Here is a 23,762-nt window from a genome sequence, read left to right on the forward strand (position 1 = left end):
TAAGACACGATACTCTATACATCCCGACTACGATAAGATGTACTTGGACCTCAAGAAACTGTACTGGTGGCCAAACATGAAAGTTGAAATTTCTACCTATGTGAGCAAATGTCTGACGTGCGCTAAAGTCAATGTGGAATACTAAAAAGCCCTCGGGATTGTTACAACAACTAGAAATACCCGAATGGAAGTGGGAGTGGATAACCATGGATTTCAGAACCAAATTACCTAGGACGGCAAGCGGACTCGACACCATTTGGGTGATCGTCGACAGGTTAACTAAATCCGTGCACTTCCTATCAATCAAAAAAACGGATAAGTTGGGGAAGCTAACTAGAATATACCTCAGGGAGATTGTACGGTTGCATGGTGTGCCGATATCCATTATCTCGGACCGAGATAGTAGATTCACCTCAAGGTTCTGGCAGTCGCTGCAAAGAGCTCTAGGTACGAGACTAGACATGACTACTGCGTATCACCCTCAAACCGACGGCCAGAGTGAGAGAACTATACAAACCCTAGAAGATATGCTGAGAGCTTGCGTAATCGATTTTGGCAAAGCATGGGACACCCATTTACCATTGGTTGAGTTTTCGTACAACAATAGCTACCACACTAGCATCAAGGCAGCCCCGTTTGAAGCCCTCTACGACCGTAAGTGCACGTCACCTCTATGCTGGGCTAAAGTGGGTGACATACAACTAGCAAGAGGACAAGCAACGGACAATACTCTCACTGGGCCAGAAATCATAAGAGAAACTACGGAGAAGATTGTTCAGATCCGAGAACGATTGAAGGCATCAAGGGACAGACAAAAGAATTATGCGGATAAAAGACATAAACCCTTGGAATTCCAGGTTGGAGACCGTGTCCTACTAAAAGTCTCGCCCTGGAAAGGATTAATACGTTTTGGAAAGCATGGAAAACTGAACCCAAGGTACATTGGACCATTCAAGATCCTTGCCAGGATCGGTCCGGTGGCTTACAAACTTTGATTACCTCAGGAACTTCACAACGTACACCCTACCTTTCACGTATCAAACATAAAGAAGTGTTTGTCCGATGAGACCCTCGTCGTCCCTCTGGACGAAATTGCAATAAATGAGAATCTCCAATTCGTAAAAGAACCAGTAGAGATCATGGATCAAGAAATTAAAAGAACTAAACAAAGCCGCATACCTATTGTAAAGGTCCGCTGGAACACCAAGCGAGGACCTGAATACACCTGGGGAAGCGAGGATTAGATCAAACAAAAGTACCCGCATCTTTTTCCTAACCCGTAAACTTTGTCTTAGATTAAATTTCGGGACGAAATTCCCTCTAACGGGGGGATGATATGACAACCCTATATTTTTCGAAAGCAATGTAACACTCAAAAGTCAAATACAACGAAACTATTTGGAATCCACGAAATTAACCTCAAAAATAAAGTGTTCAAAAATCTAAATTTGGGATGTATCAAATGTTAGATAGCGTGCCAAGGTTTCCAAAAACATAAAGAACGTTCAAAACCTGGTTATAAGGAAGAAATTACGACTGCTCAAATATTCACGACACACCCGGAAAAACATTATTTAACGTAAAAAGTGAAATTCCAATAAAATGCATTTTAGCCTTAAGTATCTAAACAAAAGTCGTAGAGTTCGTTAAACTGTAAACGCACATAAAAAGATCACCCAAATTGGACCTTGTATGAAGAAGTTACGAACTTTCTAAGTTTCGTAACAGCAGTAGAGAGCTAAAAACTCGAATTAAAGATCGAACGATATTTAGCTAACGCAACCTAAACGATAATTGAAGGCCTCCACAACAGGAGTAAGATGATAAAAAGCCAAACGAAAACAGACGTCGGATAAAGAAGTTATGAATTTTTAACGGACTTTAGCAGTCCTGGCCTATTAAAAACATAACACTAAAAATAAATTCAAAACTAGCCGACGGAGTCTAAATGAAAGCTTTAGAGCATAGTCTCACCTACGTGTGGATATAAAGAGTGCAAAAAATGGAGCCCGTACGCGAAAGTTACGGAATTTAGAAGATTGAAGCCTGAATTCCGCCCAACGTAATTTAAGAGTACGCCGAGCGTACTCAGGTGCAGTGTCGAGTCCCATCGGCTGCAAGCTCTATGTCTAGCTAGACCCGAGTCGTAAGCCATGATACAAAGTCACGCCTAGCGTAAGTGAAGTATGCCCAGTGTACTCCGGTAGTACGCCCAGCGTACTCACACTTTCAACCCTATAAATAGAGGGCATGAACTCCGGGTTTTGGCACACTTTTCTCAAACTCTCTCTCACTTTCACACACTTGTAAGCTCCAGAGGCCATCTCGACACCCTCGATTCCACACCTGAGCCCCCGACGAAGGTTCTACGCTACCGAGATCCTCGAGAAGCTTGAAGACGCAGCTTTCGGCAGTTGAAGTTCTACTCGACTCTGGTCTCACTCTCTTCAAACCGAACAAGTGAGTTCATACCCCTACTTTTCAAGTCTTTTCATGTTTTAGGGGTGGAATACTAGTACAACACAAGAAAACGTATCATTTTATATAGATATAAATACAACTTCTATCTTATTATTATTTGATATCAACATTTTACTTTACGTATCAAGTAGTATTTCACTGAGTTATTTTCACCAAATGGAACACACTATTTGAAACAAAAACTATAATGGGTATAGTTTGTGAGTTATACATACATTCTTATGTAAACATCTTGAAAAACACAAAATACTTTCATCTGAAGTGGAATAACGACTTTCTTATCGTAGATCTATGTATACTAAGGATTGTGAGATACTCAACTTCAACGTACTCTCAAGTATGCATTTCAAGTCATGTATTATGAACCATAATCTCTTGGAGGGAGAGCGTGATACTTGTGTATAGATATATATGGGATTGACAACCCCGCACCTAAACTGTTAGCTACAGTTAGACCGGCAAGTTTGGGGTGACAAATGTCATAACACTACAACACCTGAAGAATGTTGTTACAAGCAGTCTTTGTCAATAGCATTGTTATAAGACTCACACGAAAGTATAAAAACAAGCTTGATTTACGAGACTCATAAATGCATTCAGTATTTACATTATTTTGAGTACAAAAATCATCTTTATCATTTAAAGCACGAAAGATACTATCGCCCTCCAACTTTGGGAACTTTTCAAACCATATGTGGAAAATATTGGATTTTCTGGAAACTACGTTCATCTATTTTCTTCCAAAAAGACATAATTTTTCAGTACAAAAACACTTATAAACTCACCAACTTTATTGTTGACACTTTTTCGAAACCACTTGTATTTCTCAGGGAATCAGTAATACGGGTAACTACTAGCGTTTGAAGAAGGAACGCTAAGGCGTTTAATATCAAACATTTTGAATCATCATATTGTAATATTCTTATGGAAATATGTATAACGCAAAAATGTACGTTTTTATTATATATATGATGGTTGTGTTACTTTCTTTACGATATTCAATTGTTATGGTACTACGTGAAGTCATCCACTCCTGAATGTTTCCGCCATTCTGGTTTGAGGGTGTGACACCATAAGAGGAAAATTTTCCTATATAAAGGAATAAAGATGTCATGAAAGGATAATGAAATTAATAAATGTGCATGGTGATTTGCATGAGTTAGAAGATGATGCAGATAATTAGAGACCATCTGTCTCCACACTACTAAATTAAATTCTGGTATAGTATATCTTGTAAAGTAGACACTACCTGAGAAAGAATTTATATGAAGAATTTGGAAGTGAAATTCCTATCAACCTAGGAAGAATATTAGGATATGCTAGATCGAGCTTATGCATAAAAGAATTCTAGAAGGTGAATTTAAGTAATCCAAGATATGCTTGATAGAAACTTGAAATCCCTAGCTGGGTCTACAAGAAATTATTGTATGTACTTGTTTGAACACACCCAGGTGTGAAAAGTTGCTTTGTGAAACCTTTAGAATGGTGACCTGGAAAACTGGGAGACAATACTTGGGGTAAGTATGAGTATGTGTGAATAGTAGTAGAGGCCTATATTACTGGAATCACAGGACTCACACTTGGATCATGGAAAGTCACAAGGTTATCAAGAAGCTAGAAATTGATTTCGGTTTTGTTCGAGCGTGTCATTACCTTTGTTTCGATGATGACTAAGAAGATGATTTTCATTTAGACCTTAGTGGTCATAAAGAATCGAGTCCGATTAATATAAATCTACGAAGTGAGTTGATTGGTTTAGAGAACCTTGTTTTGTGTAGCGACGAAACTTCAGTCAAAGATTGAAGAAGGAGATGATTGAGGTAGTCAATAAAAGTATAACAACCATCATTAAAGGATTAAGAAACTATTAATTAAAAATTATACCTACTATTAAAAGATTATATCACATTAAAATATGAAGGAATATTTCTTCTGTGATAGTATTAGACTAATAGAAACAAGGGTATGGATCGTTGTGTGACTTTTGCGTTATAAAATCAAAAATCATTAGAATATGACCATTCGAGATGTTTTTATATAAAAAGTGAAGACCTTATCTTGGGTTGAGTCTATAAACCAAATTTAAGAAGAAGCAAGAGTCTGTAATGAGATAAGAGTGAAAGTTTGAGTACCACCATCCATTAAGAAGTCCAAGAGTTTGTTTAACAAGTCAAAGCGGAGCACCAAAAGCCATACAGAATTCCAGTAACTCCAATAGAGAAATACGCACAAGTATACTTGGATGAAACTGTTGCAATACATGGTGTGCCGCTAAAGATTACTGCCGATTGTGATAGTAGCTTTACTTCTCATTCTCGGACGAGTATGCAACGTGAATTGGGATCTCGTGTTACTCTTAGCACAACTTATCATCCCTAGACAGATCGTCAGAAAAGAGAACAATCCAAACAGTAGAAAATATATTGAAGGTATATGAAGCACTATATGGTCGTAAATGTCATACTCCATTATGTTGGCATGGTTTAGGACAGAAAGTACTTAGTGGCCCTGAAATGATTCAAGACACCACTAACATGATTCAAATTGTACGAGAAAGAATGAAAGTAGCCCATGATCGATAGAAGTCCTATGCAGAAAAGAGGAAGTGGCCCATAAAGTTTCAGTTGGGTGATTTAGTAATGATGATGGTATCCCCATGGAAAGGAATTATGTGATTTGGGAAGAAAGGAAAACTAAGTCCTAGATTTGTTGGTCCTTTCAAAATCATCTAGAGAATTGGTAAACAAGTGTATCGCTTGGAATTGCCTAAAGATTTAGCAGGTATTCATGATATGTTTCATGTGAGTTATCTACGTAAATGTCTAAGCATATATGATGAAACGATTCCATTATTCGAGGTGATACTGGATAAGAAGTTAACATATGTACAAGAGCCTGAAGAGATCATAAACGAAAGAACGACTAATCTATGTAATAAAGAAGTGGAGATGGTGCTTGCCAAGTGGAAACACTATAGAGGCTCAAATTATACTTGGGAAAATAAGAAAAAATAAGAAAGAGATAAGAATGAAATATCCCGATTTGTTTTAATCATTCTGATTTTGGGGACAAAATCCTCAATAAGGGGAATTATTTGTAACATTTATCATGTTTTGTATAGCATATTAGCTTAAAATGAATAATATTATATTTTTTGAGCGTTGAGTTCTAACAAGATAGTTTTTATGAGATTTGAAGTAAAACTATGTTTAGAATCACTCGAAATGTATTGGAAGTCTTATGAGATTCCAATCAAAAGTCAATATTGAAATTAACAAAAATATAAAGTTGGAAAAAAAAAATAATGTAATTGAAAGTTGTAGATTATCTTGTTAGAAACATTTAGGCGAAAGCCTCATCGAAATCAGAGTTATAATGAAGAAGTTATGACCAATCGAAGATCTGCGACAAAACCGGCAAAACACTATTTAGCGTAAAAAGTGAGTTTTTGATAAACTAATTTTTAGATTTAGTGATGTAAATGAAAGTCGTAGTATTCATTAAACCAAGAATTTTCATAAAAAGAACGTCCAAATCTGACTTCATATGAGAAAGTTATGATTTTTCTGAGTTTTAGTATAGCAGTATACAGCTAAAAACTTGAAATAAAGATCTAGTGATTTTAAGCCGACAAAAACTAAACGAGAATCAAAGGTCTCGTCAGTAGTAGTATAACGGTAAAAAGACAGAAGAAAACAGACGTCGGACGAAGAAGCTATGAATTTTTAACGAATTTTCCTATCTCGGTCTGTTAAAAATATTAATATTAAAAATACATTCAAAATTAGCCAACGGAGTCTAAATGAAAGTTATAGAATATAATCTTGCCTACGTGTGCATATAAATAACATCGAAAATGGAGCTCGTATGAGAGAGTTATGAATTTTTTAAGATTTGGGCACAAAATCCGAGAAGCTTCGCATGCTTGGCTCTAAATCGGCCATGTCGCCCCACTTCGCATGCCTGCCCCGTGTCTGACTCGTAGTACGTCCGATAGGATTTCCAACCGAAACTCGCCAAGTGTCGCACCCATGGTCTGTCCGAAGCGAGCCACCTCGCCTCGCTGCTGACGCGTGTCTCGGCCTCGCTTCAAACGCCTGGCCCTCGCATGTTCAACGCATGTCCCCTCCCTTCCCCTTCGGTCTGAACCCTTGCACCATATATAAGGGAGGTGCGAACCCTCCCGGTTTTGGTTGGAAATTTCAACCATTTTATACATTACGCCCTCTTTTAAGCTATTTTAGAACCCCAAAGCCCCGAGATCATACCTAACACCTGAAAAACATCCCGAAGTACCCGAAGACCCCGGTCTGTCATATGATACTCATCTGCCTTTGTTGAAATGGAAAGTCTATCATATGATACTCTTCTTCCTTTGTTGTTCTTGGTTCCCCTTTTCTTCTGTCATATTGATATATGTGACAACCTAAAATTTCTATCTTGTACATCCATTTAATCCAATCAATGTCAGACTCATTTCTGCTATCTTTTAGCATTGTTTAGGGTCTGTTTGAGTGTTATAAGCCTAGTACCTTCAAGAAGGAATGCTAGGAAGTGTATTCTAGAGTGCAGTGTGCAACATTCAAATCAAAAACTCCATTCATTAGGAGTTTACGACTGTAAACTAGATTTTACGGCCGTAAACACCACCTTGGCTATAAACTCATATCTATATATGAGTTTTGCCTTCATTTCTAGCCCCAAGAAGAACTGATGGCCAACATAGGAACCTTAATAAGGGTTTATGGCCAAGGGAGATGCTCCTGGCCGTAAACTCTCATTAATCATGGGAAAAGGTTGTTTTCAAGGGTGAATGTGAAAAGCTTCTATAGAATAACTAGTATATAGAAGATTACTTACGTTTTGAAGCTTGAAGGGGGTGTTTACGGTCTAAGAACTAGTGTGTGTTCTTGGTGTTCTTGAAGATCTAACCCAAAAGCCGAATTTCATGGATGAAATCAAAGGTAGATACTAGATTAAGAAGCATAACATCTGATAACATGGAATAAATGCTTACTCTTTTGAAGATTAAGGTAAAAATATGTATGCTACTTGAGAGCAAATCCAAGTTCTTGGCTTGAAAGTGTAAGAAATCTGCTGCTTTTTGGCAGCATTCTGAGCAACGTTCTTCTTCTTGTTTTCCCAGAACTTCTACTTGTTGTTAGCGGCCTTGGGTGGTTCTGAGATGGCTAGGGTTGTTGTTGTTGACGGGGTGCGGACTCCATGGTCAATGAGCCGCTGTGCCATACGTTTGGCACTATCGAAGGTAGCGGGGTTTGAAGCTAAGACATTCCCCTGAAAAGGAGGCACCAACCCCTAGATATACCTCTCTATCTTCTTTCCCTCAGTAGGGACCATCGATGGACATAGTGCCATCAAATCGCTAAATTTGGCGGTGTAGGCCACTATGTCGGAGCCCTTCATGGTTAGGCTCCACAGTTCCTGTTCAAGTTTCTGAATTTCGCCCCTCGGGCAGTATTCCTCGATCATGAGTTCTTTAAGAGCTTCCCAGCCCATGGAATTTTCCATTATCAGAGTTAGTGACTTGAAATGGCTATTCCACCATGTTAGGGACCGGTCCGCAAAGGTGCAAGCAGGAAACTTAACTTTGCTTCCTTCTGGAAGGAACAGATCTCATAGATCGATTCCGTCTTCTCAAACCATTGCGAGAGGAAATGATTCTGGCAGTCCCATTGAAGGACCTGGGCTTGTAGTTGGTGAAGTCCTTGTACGAGCACTCCCTAGAGGGCACTGGAGCATCACCTTGAGTGGAATAAACAGTTGTCCCACTCCCACTCGCTCCACTAGCGCTTAACTGAGCTAGGGCTGTCGTAACAGCCACATTAACCATAGCTTGGATAGCCGCTATATTGTATTGTGGAGAAGGTGGAGGTTGCGTAAATCAGAAATTTGCTCACATACTTAAACAACAAGCACATAGACTTAAGGAACCATTCACTTTAGAAATGGCTAACAAAAAGACAGAGAGCACTAGCAACATATACATAGGATGTACACTAACTCTATATAGCCATTCATTTCCAATCGACCTCATGCCGGTCTCAATTAAAAGTTTGGACATCATAATTGGCATGGATTGGTTGAGTTTACATCGTGCCGACATCATGTATTACGAGAAGGCCGTTCGCCGTAATCTACCATCTAGCGAAACCCTGGTTATCTTTGGCAACAAAACTGGCACGAACCTTCGCATCATCTCGAGTATTAAAGCCCATATGTACTTACGAAAGGAATGTTCTGCATTCCTTGCTCATGTTGTCGATGTGAGCCAAGAGATGAAGGACATAAAGAACATCCCGGTGGTACGAGATTTTCCCGACATCTTTCCAAAAGAACTACCAGGATTACCAACACAGCGTCAAGTCGAGTTCAGGATCGACTTAGTTCTAGGAGCTACCCCAGTAGCCAAATCTCCCTATCGTCTAGCACCAGCTGAGATGCAGAAGCTATCCGGTCAACATAACGAATTGCTCAGCAAGGGCTTTATTAGACCAAGATTCTCACCCTGGGGCCAGTTATTTTCGTCAAGAAGAAAGATGGATTGTTCCTTATGTACATCGAATACAGAGAGCTAAACAAACTTACAGTCAAGAATCGTTACCCTCTGCCTCACATAGATGATCTGTTTGATCAACTGCAATGGGCGAATTCTTTTCAAAGATAGATTTGAGGTCCAGATATCACCAATTACGAGTTTTAGGGGAGGATGTTCCGAAGACAGCTTCTGAACTCGTTATGGACACTACGAGTTTGTAGTGATGCCGTTCGGATTTACCAATGCGCCCGCAGTATTCATGGACTTAATGAATAGGGTGTGTTGTCCTTACTTGAATTAGTTTGTCATTGTATTCATCGATGACATACTTATCTACTCTCGTAGTAAGGAAGAGCATAGTTAACATCTACGTCAGCTCTTAGAAACACTACGATCAGAGAAGCTCTACGCGAAGTTCTCTAAATACGAGTTTTGCATTCGAAGAGTCGAATTCCTATGTCACGTTGTTAGTGAAGAGGGAATTCATGTGGACCCTTCCAAAATCAAAGCCATTGAGAACTGGTCAGCTCCGAAGACGCCTACATAAATTCGTCAATTTCTAGGCCTTGCTGGCTACTATCGCAGATTAAATCAGAACTTTTCTCGGATTGCGAAACCGCTTACGACATTGACTCAGAATGGTGTGGCCTTTGACTGGGAGGAGAAACAAGAGAAGGCGCTTACACACAAAAACGAGCCTTATGCACCGCACCAATACTCTCCCTCCCAGAAGGCATAGAAGACTTCGTGGTTTATTATGATGCATCTAACCAACGACTCGGTTATGTTCTCATGCAACGAGGTAAGGTCATGACCTATGTCTCTCGAGAGCTAAAGACACACGAGGTCAACTACACCACACATGATCTTGAGTTAGGAGCAGTTGTGTTTGCTCTGAAGATCTGGAGACATTACTTGTATGATACAAAAAGCACTATCTTTACAAACCACAAAATCCTTCAACATATATTCGACGAGAAGGAGCTCAATATGAGACAATGATGGTGGGTCGAGCTACTCAATGATAACGAATGCGAGACTCGTTATCATCCCGGTAAAGCCAACATAGTAGCTGATGCCCTAAGTCAGAAAGAATACTCTGTTCGTAGAGTCAAATCATTGACTATAACTATCCATTCATGTCTATCCATACAAACTAAGGAGGCTCAATTAGAAGCCTTGAAACCTAAAAATGTGGTAGGTGAATCCCTAAGAGGGATGGATAAGAACATGGTGGTCAAGGGTGGTGGAGCTTTATATCTCATGGATCGGATTTGGACACTGAAACACGGTGGATTGAGAGACTTAGTCATGACCGAAGCGAACAACACTCGATATTCCGTCCACCCAGGTTCAAATAAGATGTATCTGGATCTTAAAAAGATAGACTGCTGGCCTAACATGAAAGCAAAGAATGCTAGCTTCGTGAGTAAATTCCTTACTTACACTAAGGTTAAGGTTGAATACCATAAACCATCAGGTTTACTTCAGCAACCGGAGATACCTGAATGGAAGTGAGAGCAGATCGCAATGGACTTCATAACCAAGTTGCCCAAGATAATGGGTGGTCTTGAAACCATATGGTTGATTGTAGACATGTTAACAATGTCTGCACATTTCCTGCCTATCAAAGAAATTGACAATATGGAAAAACTTACAAGAACATACATTAGGGAGATTGTGCGACTACATGGTGTTCCCATATCCATTATCTCTGATAGAGATAGTAGATTCACTTTGAGGTTATGGCAGTTGCTACAAGGTTCCCTTGGAACTAGGCTGGACATGAGTACAATCTACCATCCGCAAACCGACGGGCAAAATGAGAGGACTACCCAAACATTGGAAGATATGTTGCGAGCCTGTGTGATAGACTTTGGTAAGGCATGGGATACTCATCTACCCATCGTCGAGTTCTCCTACAACAATAGTTATCATACGAGCATAAAGGCTACTCCATTTGAAGCCCTCTATGGCCGTAAGTGTAGATCCCCTTTATGCTGGGCTGAGGTGGGCGACACTCAGTTAGCTAAAGGACGAGTTCCTGACAGCACTCTCACAAGTCCGGAAATCATTCGGGAAATGACAGAGAACTTCGTTTTAATTCATGAATGATTGAAAGCCTCTACAGACCGACAGAAAAACTACGCAAACAAACGAAGGAAACCTTTGGAATTCCAGGTGGGAGACCGTGTTCTATTGAAAGTTTCACCTTGGAACGGCTTAATACACTTTGGAAAGTGGGGAATGCTAAATCCATGTCTAGAACTTGAAAAAGTGTATGTCCAACGAGACTCTTGTAATCCCACTCGACGAGATCGAGATCAACAAGAGCCTCAATTAGTGGAAGAACCAGTAGAGATCATGGACCGAGAGGTAAAGCAAACAAAGCAAAGTCGTATCCCGATAGTGAAGGTCGTTGGAATGCCAAGAGAGGACTTGAATTCACTTGGGAGCATAAGGATCACATGAAACTGAAATGTCCTCATCTTTTCCCTTAGTTAATTGTAATTGGTTAATTGCTTAAACTCTAATTTCGGGATGAAATTCTCTCTAAAGGGGGGATGATGTGACAACCCGAAATTTATATCTTGTACATCCATTCAATCCAATCAATTTCAGACTCGTTTCTGCTATCTTTTAGCATTGTTTAGGGTCTGTTTTAGTGTTATAAGCTGTAACATCCATAAATTTTGCACCAAATTTAAACTTTTTCAATCATAAATAAAAAATAAATAGCATTGTTTACAAAATGTTTTCAAATGATTTTCCATCAGAGTGTCCAAAAATCATAACATAAGGATGAGGAGCGGTACAGTCACGCCTTTGCCTTTCCATGATCTCCTAAAGTACCTGAAACAATAAACTGAAAACTGCAACCCCGATGGCTTAGTGAGCTATCCCCCAAAATACCAATAACACACTGTCAATACCATATCAGTAATAATCAATCAATCAACATGCATATTGGGCTATCGGCCTGACTGGACCGCTCTACCGGGCCTACAGTCTGTCTAAATCTATCCCGAGCCTTCGGCATGACTGGTCTGCCACGTGGCCTACAGTCTCACAAGACCGCTCATAGGGTATATTGGCCTTCAGCACAAAGCAGGACCGCCTCAACCCAATCACAAGCAAATAACCCTATAGTCAATGCACATCCTGTGCGAACCGTCCTTCTTCCTGACGAATAGGATCGGTGCTCCCCAGGGTGAACTAGTCGGACGAATAAATTGCTTACCCAGCAGCTCCTGCAACTGAGATGACAACTCCTGCATCTCTGGCGGCGCCAGTCGGTACAACGCCTTGGCTATAAGAGACGCACCTGGCACTAGGTCAATCCTGAACTTAACCTGCATCTCCGGAGGCACTCTGAGTAACTCCTCCGGAAACACATCAGCAAACTCCCTCACCACCGGGACCTCAGAAACTCAGAGCTGCTCTTTAACCCACGTATCTACCACATACGCCAAATAACCGACACACCCATGCTGAATATATTGTCGAGCCCTGGCTGCCGAACAAAACCCTGATCCTAACCTGGTGCCCTTACCATATACTACAAGTTCTCCCCCACTTGGGGTTCGAACCACCACCCGCTGCCTCTCACAATTGATCATGGCGCCAAAACGGCTAAGCCAATCCATCCCTACAATCACGCACACTTCCCCCATGGGGATAGGAACCAAATCTATCGGGAAGGACACCCCGAAAATCTCTAACACGCATCCTTGGTAGACCGAAGAAGCAGAAACTCCCTGCTCGTTGGCGATCAAAACTCACAACGGAGACTCAAGATCGTCTATCGGTGCACTGAACCCTCTAGAGAAGGTCTGAGACACAAACGACCAACTCGCCCCCGAGTCAAATAATACCAAAGTGGGCAAAGAATTAACTAAAAACGTACCTAATCACAGGTACAATCAATGAGTGTAACATAAATACAATAACTGAGAAAGAGAATAGAAACGTACCAGCAACCACATCTGGCGCTGACTTGGCCTCCTCGGCCATGAGCTGGAAGGCGCGACCCTGAGCCTTCGGAGGCTCCACCTTGACTGGCCTCCCATCTCCAATCTTCACAGTAATGGGCGCGGAACCCTACGCCAACTTGACGGCGAGCTGCGGACAGTTGGTCTTCACATGACCAACCTAATGACAATGGTAAGAAATCCTCATATCTACGGGAGGGGTGGACTGACGGTAGTCCCTGGCATAGTGCCCCTCCTTGCCACATTTGCGGCACCCAACTCCTACTCTACAAACTCTCGAATGAACCCTACCACACTTTCCACAAGTACGGATATGTTGACCCCCAGACCGAGTATCAGCGGTCTTAGACCGCTTAGGCGCTGGCTGAGACTGTGCCGGTGCCTGACACTGCTCCTTCAGCTGCAGCTCTATCTCCAACTCACGCCGCCTCGCGGCTTCCTGAAGAACTAGGAGGGTATCACATCACTGTGTAGACACAAACTATCGAATATCAGTCTTGAGCATACTGAGATAACAAGTCATCTGAGACTGCTCTGAAGCAAACTCCAGGAAAAACATAACCCTCTCCGTGAACATGCGGGTAATATCCATCACTAACTCCCCATCCTTCCTCAACGTCAAAGACTCTTGTGCAAGACTCTCCCACTCAACGTGTGGAACGTAGCGGGTGCGGAACATATCACTGAACTACTCCCAAGTAACAGCAGCCCGCTGATCATCAATATACGACCCAGTCGTCAGCCTCCACTAGTCCTTTTCCCCAAGCCTCAACAGGTTCAGGGCACACCTGACCTTCTGGTCAGTAGGACATTAGCACGTGAAGAAACAGCCCTCCACGTCATAAACCACCTCATATCCCTAATCGCATCCTGTGTACCATCAAACGTTGGGGCTTCATATTATCGAAGTCACGGTATTAGAAAGCCCTACCGGCCCCTCCTCCAACCCCTGCCGCAGTTACAGCCGAAGTGGCTTTAGCAGTAGCTGTCTCTACTAGAGTTGCACATCGCTCATCAAATACTCAACCATCGTGGTCTTAATCGACCCGAACATCTCTGGCAGCTGCGCTCGAAAAGCAGCAGCAATCTCGCCGTGCATGATCTCCCGGATCCTGGCATCCAACTCCTCGGTCCTTATCTGTACCACGGGCTCAGGTGCTACTGGCACCTCCAACCCTCCGTCTCCTGACCCCGATCCTGATCCTGATCCTGATCCAAATCCCGAAGCATCACGTCTCGTCACCACCATACTGAAATATATATAAGTCATCAGATAAATAACATCATGTCGTGAGACCAAAACCCAAAAACCCTAGGGGTTGTGATTTCCTTGCTACGCGTATGGGTCCTGTGGTTTCAGTAGTACGGGACCATACTACCTTCCACACCTACCCATATTTGCCTCAAGTATCACCACAACGCCCTAACAAAATCATCAACATAGGAAATGCGCTCAACCCTCATTTCTAGGGGAATACCAAATATCTCGCATCTAATCTCACCACTTATCACGACTCACATATCCAAGAAACTTCCATCATCCCCTGCAACGCTAGTGCATGCTACCTGCACATAACGCTGGACCCAACAGACTTTCGAATATCCAATCCCTACCCAAAGGTCGAATAAACTTTCTCAAGCTATAAGGTCTTTATTATGCACAACCGTGATGTATACACTAAACATCCACAGTTATGATGTCAATTCCACGTACAAGAAACCCTAGGCTAATAGGCATCGTGCAATCAGGAAAATCTATCATGTGATTCCTGAAGATCCCTAGCCTAGCACTAGCATGCTGTTCTAGCATATCAGAATATCAAATAACTACATGGTATTTTGGGGTTTACTTACAGACTTCGGCTGATCGTACCCTTTGCATCCTCCATCCTTTATTATGAAAATCATTTTAAAACTTATTTTCCGAAAACCTCCTTGATTTGAGGCTGGATTCACACGAGTGTTCCTCCAATTCACTCAAACCAAGGCTCTGATACCAACTTGTAACATCCATAAATTTTGCACCAAATTTAAACTTTTTCAATCATAAATAAAAACTAAATAGCATTGTTTACAAAAAGTTTTCAAATCATTTTCCATCAGAGTGTCAAAATCATAACATAAGGATGAGGAGCGATACGGTCACGACTTCGCCTTTCCATGATCTCCTGAAGTACCTGAAACAATAAACTGAAAACAGTAAGCCCGAGGGATTAGTGAGCTATCCCCCAAAATACCAATACCACTCTGTCAATACCATATTAGTAATAACCAATCAATCAACATGCATAATGGGCCATCGGTTTGACTGGACCACCCTACCGGGCCTACAGTCTGTCTGAATCTATCACGAGCGTTCGACATGACTGGTCCGCCACGTGGCCTACAGTCTCCCCGGACCGCTCATAGGGTATATTGGCCTTCAGCACAACACAGAACCGCCTCAACCCAATCATAAGCAAATAACCATGTGTGAATACTCTCATATACATGCATATACAAACATCAAACATGTCTGTCACACTGATCATCAATCAAAGAATTCTCCTATAACTAGAGTATCGACCTAACAGGTCACTAACATACCAATCCATACGGATCATAAGAACATAACATATTGTTTACCCTGATTTCCGATCTAACAAATCATAATCACATGTAGCATACCATAACAATAACAACTAAAGGGCCGGCCATGGTGCCGTAGACCCTATCGATATAGTGAGGATAACTCACCTCGCAGATGTCGACACGAAAGGTAACTCCAACTCTCGGATCACTTGACACAGGCTCCACCACCTATTATCATAGTACAACATACTCATAAGTCCTTAACCTTATAAGGTACTCCATAACCCACTAGTCAATCCCTGGTCAAAGTCAAAGTCCTCAGTCAAGGTCAACAGTCCATGTTGACCTTAAGTCGCCGAGTACCCTTGGCTACTCGTCGAGTCCCTGAAGTACATTCCAGCTCGTGGAGTCGTCAGAGTGACTCATCAAGTTCCTTTGTTTCTCCATTAAACTTTAAGGCCACCCGTCGAGTTCCCTCCTTGCAACTCGATGGATACACACTCATACATATCCAACAAAAAACTCATCTGACTCGCCAAGTTGTTCTTCAACTCGTCGAGTTTATGGCAATCTACATCGGACTCACCGAGTTGTTCATCCAACTCGTCGAGTTCATGACAATCTTCATGTGACTCGCCAAGTCACTTTGCGACTCGCCGAGTCCATTCAGTCCCTTTTTCCATACAGACATATTTTGAGCCATGCAATGGCTCCAACTCATAGATCCAGGCTTCTAAGGCATGCTTATCATGTAAAGTTGCAAACTTTATGTGCATGCATGGCTATAAAGGCTCTAAATGTCTATTTTAAGTTCTTAATGGAACTTCATGCTCAAGAGGGACCTTAATCACAACCAAGATTGATACTTTATGCTTCTAGAATCCAAGGAGGGTCCAGATCTGAAGTTACAACCTCAGATCTAGCCCATAGCTCATCTTTCCAACTTATTATCTCACCAAAAACCCTAAAACTCAACCAATAGAAGAGATTCACAAGGAAAAGACGATTTGGTTACCTCCAGAAGATGATAACTGAGATAAGAGTTGATTCCCACACTCCACTTGCTCTAATCTCCTCCTCCTCCAAGCCTTCTCCCTCCAAAGATCCTCGATTTAAGCATCAAACACACAATGGGCACACACACACGTATTAGGGTTTTAAGGGGCTCTCAAGGACTACAAAGAGGCCAAAAGAGGCGATCTCATCCAGCTGTTACTCGACGAGTAGGTCAACCAACTCGACGAGTAGAGCGTAACCCAATAAATGTTATTTAAACAATACCTAAGAATCGGGGCGTTACATAAGCTTAGTACTTTCAAGAAGGAATGCTAGGGAGTGTATTCTAGAGTGTAGTGTGCAACATTCAAATCGAAAACTCCATTCATAGGGAGTTTACGACCGTAAACTATAGTTTACGACAGTAAACACCTCCTTGGCCGTAAACTCATCCATATATGAGTTTTTCCTTCATTTCTAGTCATTTCTTACACTTTCAAGCCAGTAAATCGGATTTGCTCTCAACTATCCTAAAGATTTTTACCTTGATCTTCAAAAGAATAAGCATTTCTTCCATGTTATTAGATGTTATGCTTCTTAATCTAGTATCAACCTTTGATTTCATCCATGAAATTCATCTTTTGGGTTAGATCTTCAAGAACAACAAGAACACACATTAGTTCTTAAACCGTAAACATCCTCTTCAAGCTTCAAAACGTAAGTAATCTTCTATATACTAGTTATTCTATAGAAGCTCTTCACTTTCACCCTTGAAAACAACCTTTTCCCATGATCAATGAGAGTTTACGGTCAGGAGCATCTCCCTTGGTCGTAAACCCTTATTAAGGTTCCTATGTTGGCCATAAGCTCTTCTTAGGGCTAGAAATGAGACAAGACACACTTCCTTGATGCTAAATAGGACCATAAAACACTATTTGGCATATGTAATCATGGGTTTATGACCGTAAACTCATTAGGCCGTAAACTCATTGGGCCGTAAACACCTTCGGCCGTGAACATCACGGTTGTGAACACCAAGTGTGGCCGTAAACTCCTTTAAGTGCAATCACATGTGATTGTAGCACTTCCATTCAAGTGTTTCCTAGTCCCTAAGGTGTTTCCTTTCAGGATTAGTTGTATAAAACTAATTATATACATATATGTACCATTATATGCCTTATAGGATCCGTTTGTGCCCGAGATTTCACTTAGCACTTAGCATCCTACAACTAATCGTTCATTCACATCACTCACTACAAGTGAGTTCATACCCCTTAACTTATCTTTTAAATGATTTTATGGCCGGGGGGGGGGGGGATACAAGTAGAACTATTATAGTTATTATAGCAATCACATGTGGTTAATAACTATCAAACAAGTTGATTTTCTTATACTTCAAATTGTTTTATTAAGCAAACTCTTCAAAAAGTTTTATAAACTGACATCAAGTCAATTGTTACCATTCAAATGGTTAAAACTCTTTTATATGTTAAACTTCTTATTAAACTCTTTTAAACTTATAAATTGTCAAAATCAAGTCTCTATGTGTATAGTTATATAAGTAAGGTTGAAAAGACTAAGGACTGATAACTCACTTTATTTCCTGTTCCTTGTTTGGTTGTGGACTTAGGGTATCCGGTTGTTTGTCCGAGTGTCGTTTGAATCCTAGTTATATATTATGTATATGTATATAGATATAAAAGCTCCTACATCAGTTCAGCACGTTTAGGTAGCAAAGGTGTACAAACACACTCAGTCGCTCGGACAACATTACTAGTAAAATATAATAGATATAGTTTAGAGGTTCACTACTCACTAATTCAAGTACAATGAAACATACAAGAGTCACTTCATTCATGAGTCACTACAAACATAATATTATAAGAAATAGAAAGAACATACTATGATGAGAAACAAAGAGAACATACACTTCACTATACAAGAGAACATATAATACACTAGAATAGAGAGAACATGCATCACACTAGTACATACTATACAAACACTAGAACACTACAACATTAATGTGAGCCACTACTTCATGGCATGGCAATCTACTGTTGTGTCACGTTTTGCAACCAAAGTCTCTTAGAGGGAGAGTGTGAATTGGTGTATAGATCTATACGAGATTGACTATCCTACACCTTGCTGCTAGCTACAGCGGGACCTGCAGCTCTACAGGTGACTAATTTCATACCGTTTCGATGCCTTAGAGCGTCGTGTATTAATTAGTCGATCAAGCATGGTTATAACTATATCACATTTTACCTTAATTAAAACAATTGTTTTAAGGTAGTTAGTACAATAGTAGTAGTTATATACTAATACTACAAGTACATCGTTTTTATTTTCCCATTACATTCAAATTGTGATCTTCTCACATAAATGGTAATGTAAACTATATTTTTGGTAATGATAGTCTGTCTTTGGGAAAATTACACACTTTTACAAACAAACAACATACAGAACATTCGGGCCTTGGTAAAAGGATACTTTTTAGTAGAAAATATAGGATTTTCTAGGAGATACAAACAATTACTACCAACACTTACAAAAATTTACATCAAACATTTACAAACATTTTCATACAAACAAAGACACTAAAATTCTTATGAACTCACCAGCTTTAATGCTGATTTATGCTTTCAAAATAACTTGTTTTCTCAGGTCACTAGTACACAGGTACCGATGACCAGGTTTTGAGAAGACGGAGCTTTCAAGACTCATCTATATTTTGATTATTCTTTTTCGGTTTCTTATAAACTACAGAACACACTTGTATTAAATTATATTATTAATGCAATGGATGATGTTGTTGCTTGTTTACTATTATGCATTGTTGTGATACTGTACATGACGTCCTCCTCCCAGAACATTTCCGTCATTGAGGTTTTTGGGGTTTGGCAATATATATATATATATATATATATATATATATATAGCATAACGTTATATTGTAACTGTTATTGAACTCACTAAGCGTCACCGCTTATCCCTCTTAGTGTTTAATTATTGCAGGTGATAAGCATCCATTATAGTTATGTACTATTAGAAGACGTAGAATAGATAATATTATAGCTTTTCTATTTAGTGTATAACTTCCTGGGAAATTATGTAAATTATGTAATATATAAAAATTTGTAAAAACCTCGTTAGTCGGCTTGTATACAGTCTTTTGTAATAAGACCATATACGTAAATTATGTTTATAAATATGCATGCCGCATGTTTGGAGTAATAATGTTAATTATGAAAGGGGTCCTTAAATATATATATATATATATATATATATATATATATATATATATATATATGTATGTATGTATGTACATATATATATATATATATATATATATATATATATATATATAGAGAGAGAGAGAGAGAGAGAGAGGTTCAAATGAGAACCCAAAAGGGTTAAGAACCATCAGAAATATTTTTTAGAATGTTTTCATTAAAGAGATTTTGGATTAATCAAACATTAATATTATATAAACAAACTTTTATATTCCTTAGTTTACAACTAGTTTTCACTAGTTGTTGGATAGCCGCTAGAACACATTCTGACTGTCGCCTGACCGTCGTGCGGACTAATACCAAATTCAATGATATTTTATTATCATATTCATAGCTTAATAGAACAACCATTGTGCGTTTCATTTCTTTGGTAATACTTTTTTAATACATATCATTTTATTTTTGAAGCCATATATACAAAATTTTAATAAAAAATAGATTTATGCCTTGATAAATTCAATTTTCTCTTTTTTCTAAATAGTAGATTTCTTTATAAAATATTGTGTATAAGACATATTTACAGCTTAAAATACCATATTCACAATTTAATAAACATATTAATTCACTAATACATAGTTTAATAAACATTCATTCATATTTAAAAACAAAATTTCTATATTATATACAACTTGATACAGTTCAATTTAGTTTAATACATAAATTTAGAACATAATAAAATCCATTATATACTAATTCACAAATTCAAATAAGTCAGACTCAAACTCTATCACCATTACCAACTACCAAACACTGCCAGCAACTAAATGTGCCACTTTCGCAACTATCCTTCATTCAAAATCCGATCTGTATATAAAATCATGGATTCATAGATTCAATATTATATTCACAGTTTAATAAACTAATTAATTTTATAATTATGTGTTTAATATATAATAAATATAAAAACTAATATAATCTTGCACATTTTTTCAACACAAAAAGTAAATATAACCACAAAAGAATTAATACAAACATTCATACATAAATCATTCATATTTTAAACACAAAATTGATTAAAAATTCACAACGTAATACAATCAATTCATAGTTCAGTACACAAAATTCATAACTTATTATATAAAATTCATAGTTTAATGCACAAAAAGTATACATTCACAACCATATTCTCACCTTAAAGCTTACATATATAGCATTAGATCAATAGGCTAATGATTCTTTCAAAGTTTGTTTATACAGATCTTCACAATTTTTAATTTTACATACATTATACATAATGTGTCACGACGTGACACTATAGGTGTCACGACGTGAGACCTGAATAAACCGTTAGTTCGAAAAGTGAGGGGCTAGGGGTTCCTTCACCCACATCCCCCATCAACCCCAAACCAAAGAAGAGAAACCGTAATTCCTCCACTTCATTTTATATGTTATTTTGGTATTTTGTTACTGTTAACAGTAGAATAAGGTGTATTGGAGGTGCATCGAGCAAAGGGACATCATTGTAATCATATTGTGCTTGTTTTGGACCCCTTTAAGTGTCAAAGATTCCAGCTTTATTGTTGTATATTGTTATATCTTGATTTTGTCCTACTTTTTCTCTATATTTGACCAAGCTTGAATGAAGGGAACTGTAACGCCATGTTTTGAATCATTCCCTTTTCAGAGTGGTGATTAAGGATTTGGGTATTAGTAGGCTTAGGACCCTTAAGGAATTGAGGTTTGCACTTTTTGGGCAGTGGGTGATGTACTTTGAGTGATCCGAGTATTCGGTTGGTGCTTTGGAGCCAAAGTGTATTTTGGTAATATGTTAGTTTAGGATTTTATGGAAATTGGATGTTTCTTTGGGCCATTATAGGGTAAGTATGAGTTGATAGAAGCATAGAGTTTCTTGTTACCTTGACATGGATATAAGGATCGTCGGAAACGGACTTATAACAAAGAAGTTATGGCCTTTGGAAGTTTGGTGGTTTTAGGGTTTGGACGGTTAAGCGGGGCATACACAAGCGTACGCGGGGCATACTAGTGAAGAGGGCAGTATGCGGGTGCTCTCTGGAGTATGCTGGGCGTACCATATGTACATTGGACATACTCCAATCGAACCCAAACCTTATTTTATGTTCTTGGACCTATTTAAGCTCCATATCTTATAACCTAACCCTAATATCTTTAGCCTCCACCTATCTAAACCCTAGAAATCATCCCTGTGCCTCCATGGTGGTGTTTTTGAGCTTATTATTGTGCATCTTGGTGTTTTTGGGTCATTTCCAAGAAGATGAAGTTTTGTGGATTAAGGAAGAGCTTATGGATTTGGTTTTTGTGCTTCATTTCCAGCTTGTTTGAGGTATAAAGGTATAAACTAGATCATTGTTGTCTTAGATCTATATTGTATCAGTTTTGGTTCCTTTTTGGTCCCATGGATGTCATCTAGTGGCTTGATGCCACTCCAGGAGCTTTAAGTTGCCCGTTTTGGTATTTCTGAGGTTCAAGGTAAATAAAGTAGGCACCTTTAGGGTCTAAATCCATCCATGCATGATTTTGGGTCCTTTTCATGATAATTTAATGTTATATCTTGATGTTGAGTTCTTTTAGGGCATGCAAGGTAACCAAGTCAATGATTTATGATTCTAGACACTTGCATGGACTCCGATTTGTGATTTGGACTTCTGGACTTAAGTATTAAGAGCTTAATGTTGAAATTGGCTTAATGGATGAGTACGTTGGGTGTATAAGTCTGTACGTGCAACGTACAAGCCAAATTGCGTGTATGCTTAGCGTACAGCTTGGTACGCCCCGTGTACTCAGTCAGGAGGGTTTTAGATTTTGGGCTTGGGTGTTAAAGTTCTTAATGCTCCATCTGAGTACATGTAATTGGAATAGGAAAACTAGTTGGGCTTTAGAGTAAGGCCCATATAAGGGGTTTGGGTCCAATTTGGAAAAATTGGGCCATATTTGGGACTTTGTTGGTTATTTGGCATTTGGACCTTTCAGGTTGTGAGTTTGGTCCGTAGCCTTGGTCCAAAAGAGGTGAGAGGTAAATTGGTCCTTTACCCTAGTAGCGGATTTGTGTACATAGATTGGGACCCAAATGCTGATTAGGCATGTTTTGATAGTTCAGGGTTCAGTCAGCTAGCATCCAGAGATCTATCTACAGGATTCAATAGTACGAGGTGACTCTCCTTACTGTGGTTAGCGGGTCAAAGGAATGCCGACCCATGTTTTGTTATGTAGGGTTCTAGATGTCTGCGTGACTCTTGCCCGTATGTGATTGTATGCTTACTAGGTGGGGTCCGATGGATATTATGTATGCTAGTATCATACTATATGTATATGACTTATATGTAGGCGGGGCCCATTATGTGAGTGTGGGTAAGGCCCGATGATTGTATAGTATGCTATTATCTTTGTTATTTTTGCATGTGTTTGAATGTTATATAACTATATGTTATGTGTATATGTTATGCAAGTGTGGGCAGGGCCTGTTATGTGCTATGCATATATAGTATGTGGTATCATGGGGAACTCACTAAGCTTTGTGCTCACGGTTTGCAGTTTATGTTTCAGGTACTTCAGTTTTCAAAAAAAAAGCTCGGGATGATTGCAGGGCACACACCACATGTTTCCGCATTCCTTGACTTACTCTGATTTAATGATGTTTTGATAAATTTTGATTAACTTGGTTTTGTGGAAGTGATATGTATTAACGATTTATAAATTTAATAACAAAAATTTTATGTCATTATTTTTTGGACGTTTCATGATCCCATAAAGTTGGTAACTTTATGGGTTCTAAGGGTCCCTAGAATGATATAAAGTGTATATGTAATAAATGGTTGAGTTTTGAACCTTTGCATGAGAGCCTTAGTGACCTTTTCTACATTTTTGACCCATAATGAAATGTAGACATATATT

Source organism: Lactuca serriola, chromosome 1 (genome assembly GCF_051521515.1).
Source record: "Lactuca serriola cultivar US96UC23 chromosome 1, Lser_US96UC23_V15, whole genome shotgun sequence".
NCBI lineage: Eukaryota > Viridiplantae > Streptophyta > Magnoliopsida > Asterales > Asteraceae > Lactuca > Lactuca serriola.